Source organism: Dreissena polymorpha, chromosome 7, assembly GCF_020536995.1.
Source record: "Dreissena polymorpha isolate Duluth1 chromosome 7, UMN_Dpol_1.0, whole genome shotgun sequence".
Classification (NCBI taxonomy): Eukaryota; Metazoa; Mollusca; class Bivalvia; order Myida; family Dreissenidae; genus Dreissena; species Dreissena polymorpha.
In genome coordinates, this window is record NC_068361.1 from 107,430,427 (window position 1) to 107,440,961 (window position 10,535).

Here is a 10,535-nt window from a genome sequence, read left to right on the forward strand (position 1 = left end):
CATTATTTTGCCAACCCGGACAATCGCTCCTACATTATTTTGTCAACCCAGACAGTCGCTCCTACATTATTTTGACTCCACGGCAAAATGTAGTGTACGCCGATCAAAGGCTAACACCTATGATTAACCGACAATTAAAATTGCCAACTTGTGTCGAAAAATGCAAAATAAGCCAGATATTTAAATTTGAAATCGAAAATGTCTGTACATTTGAATTCGCCATTATGTTGCATTTCATGAATTTTGTATTCAATGTATAATTGATTGAAGCGATTGAATAATTTGGAAAGTTCTAGTGATGTCGTTTAAATTTGTGAAACTACGATGATATAAGGTATAAAATACGCATCTTATGTATCCTTGGCAGGATAGCTCAGTTGGCTAATGCGTTTTTTACTTCGAGTCCTGCTGCGGGCTACTTTTGTTTTCCTTTTTTAAATTTTATTTTTGATTTTTTACTGGAGCTTTTAAAATTTAATGTTTACATTTATCAATATAAAGCATTTAATGACAAACTTCGAAACATGCCAAAATCTGTGAAAAGGCCCCTTTAATGTGACGCCATTCTGTAATCTTTATGCACGGTTGGCACATCATAGGTGTCAAAGTGGTCATTATCGATTGATACTACCATTGTTGTTATAGCAATTATTGATTTAATGCGGTTTTTATGTTTATTCCATTCGCAAAATGGCACTTATTCCAATAAATGTAATATAGGAAAGAATGTCCCTGATAGGAATAATGTAGGAACCATTGTCCAAAGTGCCCTTATAACTACCTTATATTTACAGAATCGACAAACTGTAACATAGTTTGTCAGTAAGTAAATTAATTAATTAAAATCAAATTGATCGGCTCATGTTAATTAAATTGGCTTTCTGTTAACAGGTTGGCAATTATAATTGTTGATTAATTATAGGTGTAAGCCTTTGATCAGCGAATAATATGTTTTGCCTTGGAGTAAAAAATAATGTAGGAGCGATTGTCCGGGTTGACAAAATAATGTAGGAGTGATTGTCCGGGTTGGCAAAATAATGTAGGAGCGACTGTCCGCCCTGTCAAAACATCGTAGGAGCGACTTTCCGCCCTGTCAAAACATCGTAGGAGCGACTGTCCGCCCTGTCAAAACATCGTAGGAGCGACTGTCCGCCTTGTCAAATTTAGCGTAGGAGCGATTGTCCGTAGGAGCGATTGTCCGGGATTCGAAAAACCTTTTTAACACTCTATAGAGTGTCCCAATGATATCATGAAAAACATGGCCACCAAGGGGCGGGGCTTTTTCCTTACATGACTTTGGTAAAAACATGTTAACACTCTCAGTCGCATTTATAGTCCAATCTCCATGATGAAAAATTCTTATGTGATTATGAATTTTCTTCAGCAACATTAATACCCTGCCCCATACGATAATGGCTCTTATGCTTACCCCTTCCCAAATAAGTGTGTAAAACTCGAGTTAAACACGAGTTTTATCCGTGTTAAACCAAGCGGTATTGGCAGTTGGTTTTTAGTGGGTTTTGGTATGTTGGTTTTTGTGAGTTTTGGTAAGTTGGTTTTTTCTGTGTTTAAAGTGGGTATTTTTACCAACTTGGTTAAAACTGAGTTAAACACAGAAAAAACTCACTTGTTACATAAATGTGGGCTTTGGTAAGTTGGTTTTTTGTGAGTTTTGGTAAGTTGGTTTTTTGTGAGTTTCGGTATGTTGGTTTTTTGCGAGTTTTGGTAAGTTGGTTTTTTCTGTGTTTAAAGTGGGTATTTTTACCAACTTGGTTAAAACTGAGTTAAACACAGAAAAAACTCACTTGTTACATAAATGTGGGCTTTGGTAAGTTGGTTTTTTGTGAGTTTTGGTATGTTGGTTTTTTGTGAGTTTCGGTATGTTGGTTTTTTGTGAGTTTTGGTATGTTGGTTTTTTCTGTGTTTAAAGTGGGTTTTTTTACCAACTTGGTTAAAACTGAGTTAAACACAGAAAAAACTCACAAAAACCAACATACCAAAACTCACAAAAAACCAACATACCAAAACTCACAAAAAACCATTTTAAACACACTTCTGTCTACAATAGTGTGTTTAAGTTGGTTTTTGTGAGTCTTTTGTTCGCTTAAGGGATCATAAAATTTTGCTTGTTTGACCTGTAACCTTTGTAAAAAAAAATATTTACACCTTTAAATGGTAAAAAGGTTATTTGAGATAAAATCACAACAGATCATTACAAGCCCCATGTGATTATAAATAAAAGACACACACAATTTGCAAAAAACAATGTTTATATTAAAAAAACAAATAATGTGAACATTTTTACAGTGCATTTTTAACAAAACCAGGAAAACATCTACCCAAGATACATTATCACAATATGCGAGCACATTTAACATAATAAATTAAAATAAATAACATTCTCCTCTTTGGGCTACCACAGGTAAAAATGGGAGGAAGGGTATGAACCATGATTATATACAGTTTCAGTTAGTGAGGGGTGATACAGAGGATAAAATTAATAATAATTGTTTTTAACTGTGTTGGTGGTACCGGATTTATAAAATGACAACATTAAGGAATCCTTCATCCTATCTTTTCCTGGAATAGCCCTTTACACATATTTACACCTATGAACAAAGGAACATATTGCTCAGCACTAAACAGTTTATATATTCTCCCCGCAGTACATGACACGAAGCCTCCTCAAGGCCCATCTCATGTTCTCTTCCACTGTTGATATGGGCAGGGCAAACTTTTTGGAGATGACAACTGAAATGTATATGAACAATCAATGCAGGATTTTACTGTACATTACAGTATTAAAAAAACATGTAGAAGTTTATTCCACCCAAATCAAGTCTGATCTGAATGACTTGATTTTGGTGGAATAAACTTTTACATCAATATCATCAGTTCAGATATCCCATTTTAACATCATCTACATTAGAAGGATTTCAAAAGAGGTTTTTGAAACAAGGAGGCAAATTACTGTTGCTTGAATTTTTTATATCGTTCAAAATTAGAGCTTGATCGTTAACTTTATACTGAGGTTATTTTTGTCTGCCTATGTGTTAAATTCTCAAAACTTTTATACACAAACACAATTTTTAGTAACTCTTAAATTTTAGCAGTAGTATTAAATTAACGCAAGACAGATTATGTGCTGGAGTCAAATTTGAATCAATTGCATTATGTTTGTTTCAAAATGAATATGGAGGCAGTAGAACACCTATATATTTAAATCCCCTTTTTCCCTATAAAAAAGAATCATACGAACCATGGCGTAGTTATCAGCAATCAGGAGACCCTCTCGAATCTCCCCCTTAGGGGAGGTTGAACAGCACTTCATAGAGCAGTCACCAGCTGATCAGGTCTGAAAACTATACTGTCATGGCCTTTGCGAGGTGCGTCTTGTGCATGATCTCATTTGAGATCAGGTCCTGAAAGATATTTTATAATGTAAGTGATAAATATTGCTGTTATGGTATATCTTGTTACTATAAATATTATTAATTTAAATCAAAACAAGTTTGTTTGCTTGTTGTTTTTGTTTGTTTATTTTTGCAATTTAAATCCTGTGATCACATGTGACTTAACGCTTGTCATAAATAATTAAAAGAAATTACGTGTGGTAGAAAATACTGTTTGAAAATGTACCAAGATATGTGGTCTCATTTGGCTGTGTGGACTGGTCGGAAGTGTGACGCCTTTCAAATGCTAAAACCTGTATAGTTTTACCTCTCAACAAATCCAACTTTCCTTGGTCAAGGACAGGGCTCGGTTTTCCCACTCCTGATCTACTCAAGTTGGGCTGCTCGTGCAGGGTAAAATCTGGTGTCAAAATCCATACATCAGTTAGTCCCCCTTCTGCTGTCTTTTGGCAGGAATATTCCGGTCCTACTAAATACCACTAAGGACCACTAAGGACCGCTAAGGACCACTAAGGACCGCTAAGGACCACTAAGGACCACTAAGGAGGTCCAAATGACCACTAAGGACCACTAAGGAGGTCCAAATGACCAATAAGAAGACATTTATGTCATTTGTAGTGATAAGGGGGTAATTAGGATATATATTTGTGTTTCTCTTGACCAGTTATTTAAAATAAAATTAAAAATTGTTGGTGGAAAAAATGTTATATTCTGAAAAACTGTTGTGTTAATAATTAAGTTTGTATTTCCTATTGTATAATTGAAATGTGACACTTTGGCAAGGCCTGGTTGCCAAATCACTTTGTCCCATTGATAACAGTTAGTGAACACATGGAATCTAACAATGAAAGTGCCACTCCCCCAAAAAATGTAAATGATGTGAGTAGTTTTGAAGAAATAAGTGAATTCAAAACAAATGTCAACATTGAAAGTCAGTCAAATGTGGATAGTTCAAGTAATGTATCAGATGAAGGTGAATCACATCAGAATGTATCAAATGAAAGTAATGTATCAAATGAAGGTGAATCACATCAGAATATATCACATGAAAGTTATGTATCAAATGAAGGTGAATCACATCAGAATGTATCACATGAAAGTGAACCAAATCATAATGTATCAAATGAAAGTGAATTGCACAATGGACCTTTTCAGACTCTGCCCAATGGAAAGTTCATTCCAGTACATGACCTTATGAACTTAATTCATGCAGATGCTCCAACTGTGCCAAATGTTCCGCGTGGTAAGAAGAATAACGTGTTTGTGTTAGTTAATGGGGAAGAGAACATTAAGGCCAACTTGGCTGGTAAAAAGGCCAGTTATTTTGATGACTGTGGGGTATGGAATGGGGCTAAGTCAAGAACTTGCAAAACAAAATTTCTTCTTGAGGATTCTGGAAATGGCTCGACAAATATGAAATTTGTACATGTGAAAGAAAATGTAGTTAGTGTGGAAAATCAAGTTAAGGGGAAAATTGTGAAAACACATATGCAACCTCAACCTGATTTGAACAATGTAGTGACTTTACATAGGTATTATACCGTCTTGAAAGGAAATGAAGAATATAAGAAAAGAGTAAGTTGGTTCGAAAATTTGCCAGAATCACTTCAGGCTAGGCAGTACGTGTCTATAATTGAATACCAGGGAGAAAATGACACCCAAGTGAAAGCACATGGTAATTCCAAGATTAATGCTAATCCATACAAAAGGACACATCCAGAAACAATAAAACGTATCAAAGAAGCAGTGAAATATGAAAAACCAGTTGAAGCATACAATAAATTGACTAAATTAGATGATTCAGAAACATTCCCCAAAGACATAAAACAATGCCAATATTTCAAGGGAAAATCCAATCCAAATAAAAGCAAAGCAAAGAATGCAGCAGATGAAATTTTAAATGTAATCAGAGAACTGAACGGCCATCAATTTGTTAGTGAAATCATTCATTCTAGAGACAGTGAACAGCCACTCATTTTGTGTTGTAGCGAGGAACAATTAGCTGATCTAAGGTCCTTTTTGAAAAGTAATGGAGGTGTTGTGGGTATTGACAGGACTTTTCTTCTTGGGCGATGCTATGTGACATTATTAGTGTACAAAAGTTTGAAAGTTGTTCGCAAAGGAACTGGTGAGCCCCCTATAATGCTAGGACCAATGATGTTACATTGGGATGGCACGACTAAAACGTATTACCGCTTCTTTTCGTTTCTTCGGGGAATATTAGATCTTGACCTGCAAAGCATTGAAATGTTGATTGGGACAGATGATGAGAAGGCTATGACAAATGCAATAGACTCTGTCTTTCCTGAGGCTAAGCGCAGACTGTGCACTAAGCACATAAAAGATAATCTTCTAAGGCAAATGACTCACAAAATTCCCAAAGATGAGAAAGAAAGAAATGAAATTGTGAACGAAATATTTGGCCCAAATGGTGTAGCATGCGCAGATACAAGTGCAATGTTTGATGAAAGAAATGAAAAGCTAAAAACGTCATTAAGGGAGAAGGGCCATGAAGACTTTATAGCATATTATGAACGTTATGTGCAGAGCAAAATCGCGGATTATTGTGTAAATGACCAGGATCAATTGTGGACAAACAACAACACCGAGTCAATGAACAATCGACTGAAAGTGGCAACAGACTGGAAGCCGAAAAAGACTGATGAACTTGTCCAACACTTACATGACACTGTAAGGGTTCAGCACGTAGATGTCAAACGTGCGTTGTATGGTACAGGCAATTATACTCTAAGTGCCAAATACGCTAGGTTTAGGTTAGTTGAGGGGGTGTGGCGCTCTAAAAGTGATAGCGAAAAAAAGACTTACCAGATGAAATTCCTGAATGCGACATCAAACGTGGAAGTTCCATCAAAAATTGTCTCATCAGATGGCACTTACACCATTGGAAAGACTCCGGCAGTGGCCAAAAAACCAGGACAGAAGACCCGTGCTAAGGCTACAAGAACATTTACACCAAGAAAGTGAAGTGTGAATAATGACAAGATACTGAAATAAAATAGAACAATGAACGTATTTCTAGTACTCAATTAAATAAATATTTCAGATTCTTCATTTCTGTGTCATCTTATACAGTTTCAAGAATCAATCTTGGTTTTCTTTTATAGTAATACTTTTATATCCTATTGCTATTTTATTGTTTTAATTTTGTATGTGTTGATAAATATATGATGCATTGAATTTTATTATTAAAAGTGATAAATATTTCCAGTTTTGTTCATAAAATCAGGGTTCATTTTACTCCAAAGTGATGAGCTTAATAGTTGTTGCTTGTATAGCAATAGAATTAATTAGAACAATGGACTTATTTCTTTCACTTAAATAAGTACATATTTTAGATTCTGTCTGTTTATCATTCATTTCTGAATTTTATATCCTATTGCTATTGTATTGTTTTAATGTTGTTTGTGTTGATACATATATGATGCATTGAATTTTATTATTAAAAGTGATAAATATTTCCAGTTTTGTTCATAAAATCAGGGTTCATTTTATCCAAAGTGATGAGCTTAATAGTTGTTGCTTGTATAGCAATAGAATTAATTAGAACAATGGACTTATTTCTTTCACTTAAATAAGTACATATTTTAGATTCTGTCTGTTTATCATTCATTTCTGAATTTTATATCCTATTGCTATTGTATTGTTTTAATGTTGTTTGTGTTGATACATATATGATGCATTGAATTTTATTATTAAAAGTGATAAATATTTCAAGTTTTGTTAATAAAATCAGGGTTCATTTTACTCCAAAGTAATGAGCTAAATAGTTGTTGTGTTGTATACCAATATAATAAAATGGAACAATGGACTTATTTCTTCACTTAATTAAGTAATTATTTCTGACTTTTATATCCTATTGCTATTTTATTGTTTTAATTTTGTATGTGTTTATACATATATGATGCATTGAATTTTATTATTAAAAGTGATAAATATTTCCAGTTTTGTTCATAAAATCAGGGTTCATTTTACTCCAAAGTGATAAGCTAAATAGTTGTTGTGTTGTATAACATCTTTTTGCAGGCTAGAATTCTTAAATACCTCCTTAGTGGTCATTTGGACCTCCTTAGTGGTTCTTTAGAGGTCCTTAGTGGTACTTAGCGGTCCTTAGTGGTCCTTAGCGGTCCTTAGTGGTCCTTAGTGGTATTTAGTAGGACCCGGAATATTCTATCCAAAGAATCTTCCAATCAATGTAAATTTCACCTTGGGAGTTTAACCTTCAAATTTAAAATATAAAAGTTTTCATTGAATATGTGGGAAAGAAATCTGTTCATTAATGACCAGAAATAGGTATAAATAACATTTAAGATGACAATAATCATAAAATACAGCCATAATTATTCAAATGGTGTTGTTTATAATTGCATTACATTTATACTTATCCATTTACATTTCCCAGTGACAATACATAAATATGATAATGATCATAATTAATTCAATATAAAACTAAATAAAAAAGTGATGTAAAAATGAAAATACAAACCTAAAACAACTGTTCTTCAGTATTCCAAGATAACAGGCAGTTGATGAATTATGAGACCATATCACTTTAACCATCCACTTTGAATCTCCTTTGCAACAAACTAATTGTTGATTTACACATTGTAGTACATACACATTGTTTTCACCACACAATACTTCATGCTGAAAGTTATTCAAAACATTTTAAACTAGAATTATAAGTCTAATGTTACTCAATTATACCTTAAAGCTCAAAGTCAGTTGATGAAAACCCCCTTTGTTTTCAAAACATAACTTCCTGTCTCCAGCCAATCAAAGTCGCTTGTTTTCAAATAGATGGTGGCTCAGCCAATCAAAAGTCTATCAACACCCCTTTGTTAGGCCTATAGATGGAGCACTGATACTGTGATAAGAATTAATGTTTATGATTTAATTGGGGGGGGGGGGGAGGGCTAATCTCTTATGTGTGTCAGCCAATTACTAAATCTGAGAAATATCTACTGATTTCAACACCTACATATATGTATTTATTGAATAATACACAACACCCTTAGCATATTATATTTAATTGTGAATATTTAAAAAAAACATGCTGAATGGTGTTAGCAAATAATATTAATAGTATAAATATTATTTATTTTTATTGCCTTTTAAATTGTATGTTAAAGGTCAATGTGGTAGGCATTAATTGTATTGGGGTTAAATATCAGTATAAGAAAGTTAAAATAGTTATTGTTTTTATGTTGAGGAGATATAATTGATGCTGGCAAGCCCACATAAGTTTCCATATATTAATCAACACTTTCACACTGAAACTAGTTTTATTTATTATAGAAACAGTGTCACTCTCCCCCTCAAAAAATGAATAAAAAAACACACTGTAAGTCTATTGAATTCTCCAAAGAACATGAATTAAATGGAAGTATTCACATTTTTATAGATGTGTGATTGTTCTTATAATATATTTAATATTTATGTATTGATTCAAAGTGAAAGACAAACAATTTCATATTCAGGTATAAAACTAAGTTTGAACATTTTAACATTTTTATAGTATCTGTGAACCTGTGATGTTCTGAAAGAGCAATTTTTATCCAATGTTTCCTTAAAATTATGGGGAGCCCATAAATGTACAAAAGGTGCAATGGCAAACAAGCTGTAAAAAAGCCCCTTTACAATTCACCTTGATAATATATGGCTATAAACATGAAACAAAGACCTAGTTGAAGAATTATTGTTTTATTGTTGAGTTATGTTAATAAACAAAAGACCAACTTATTGATAAGTGTGTTAAAGTGAGTCTTTTAGCCTTGTTGCGGCTTTCAAATTATTTATAAAAAGACCAACTTAAACTCGCTTTAACCCACTTCTGTTTATAAAAAGACCCACTTCTGTTGTAAAAGACTCGCTTATGAAACAAAAAGACACACTTAAACACACATAAACCAACTCATAAATAAAAAGACTCACTTTTGACACATAAAAAACCAACTTCTTACAGCAAAAAAACTCGCTTTAACACACATCTACTTTAAAAAACCAACTTTAAACTCAGTTAAGCACAGTTTAGCTCACATAAAACTCGCTTTTATTAGCAAAAACCAACTTCCGCTCAGAAAAACTTAGAAAAAACACAGTTTTATGTTGGTTTAAGTGTGTTTTGGTATGAAAGTGGGTTAACTTTTTGCAAGGGACATGTTTGTTGCCTGCATAACTGCAGAATATTAGCTGTTTTCTCCCGATATGTTATTAATTTTGTAATATCAACAACTTGCTTAATACGTGTAATAAATTGCTTATTTTTTATGCCAGTTGTATTGATATATGTTTATGAATGATGAAGTTTTGATGAAATATCATTAAATTGTAAAAACTATGTTCATGCATTCTTTTATTGCACAGACTAAAATTAAACCTATCTCGCCAAAACCACTGGATGCGCGAGAGTTTGCCGATATTTGGCGAGCTGCCTATCTCTGTTATCTCTGTTATCTATGTCTCTGATAAAACTAATTACTGCTGTGTTGTTTTTTTCATCCTTTCCATTTGTCTCTTATATGTCTGTCAAATACAGGGCATATTAAGGCTCAATTGGTCATTGTCGGCTCGGGTACTACTTACATTTACCCCGGGTACTCTTAAGTATACTTACATGTACCCAGGGTACGGTAAATATACTAAAACGTACCCGGGAATTTAAAGCTTAATCGGTCGTTGTCGGCTATTTTTATGTCCCCCACTATAGTAGTGGGGGACATATTGTTTTTGCCCTGTCTGTTGGTCTGTCTGTTTGCGCCAACTTTAACATTTTGCAATAACTTTTGCTATATTGAAGATAGCAACTTCATATGCTTGTGTATCTCATGAAGCTGCACATTTTGAGTGGTGAAAGGTCAAGGTCATCCTTTAAGGTCAGATGTCAAATATATGTGGCCAAAATCGCTCATTTTATGAATACTTTTGCATTATTTAAGATAGCAACTTGATATTTAGCATGCATGTGTATCTCATGGAGCTGCACATTTTTAGTGGTGAAAGGTCAAGGTCATCCTTCAAGGTCAGAGGTCAAATATATGAGGCCCAAATCGCTTATTTTATAAATACTTTTGCAATATTGAAGATAGCAATTTTATATTTGGC

General features: G+C 33.6%; 1 long non-coding RNA gene across 1 annotated transcript; it reads right to left on the bottom strand.

Annotated features, from left to right (window-relative positions):
- Nucleotides 1-2,249: 2,249 nt before the first annotated feature.
- Nucleotides 2,250-4,172, bottom strand: LOC127839247 (uncharacterized). Its single transcript, XR_008030247.1, has 3 exons — nucleotides 3,721-4,172; nucleotides 3,260-3,422; nucleotides 2,250-2,751 (listed from the first exon to the last, which is right to left on the bottom strand). It is a non-coding gene; the product is annotated as an uncharacterized LOC127839247 (long non-coding RNA).
- Between the last annotated feature and the right edge of the window lie 6,363 nt (nucleotides 4,173-10,535).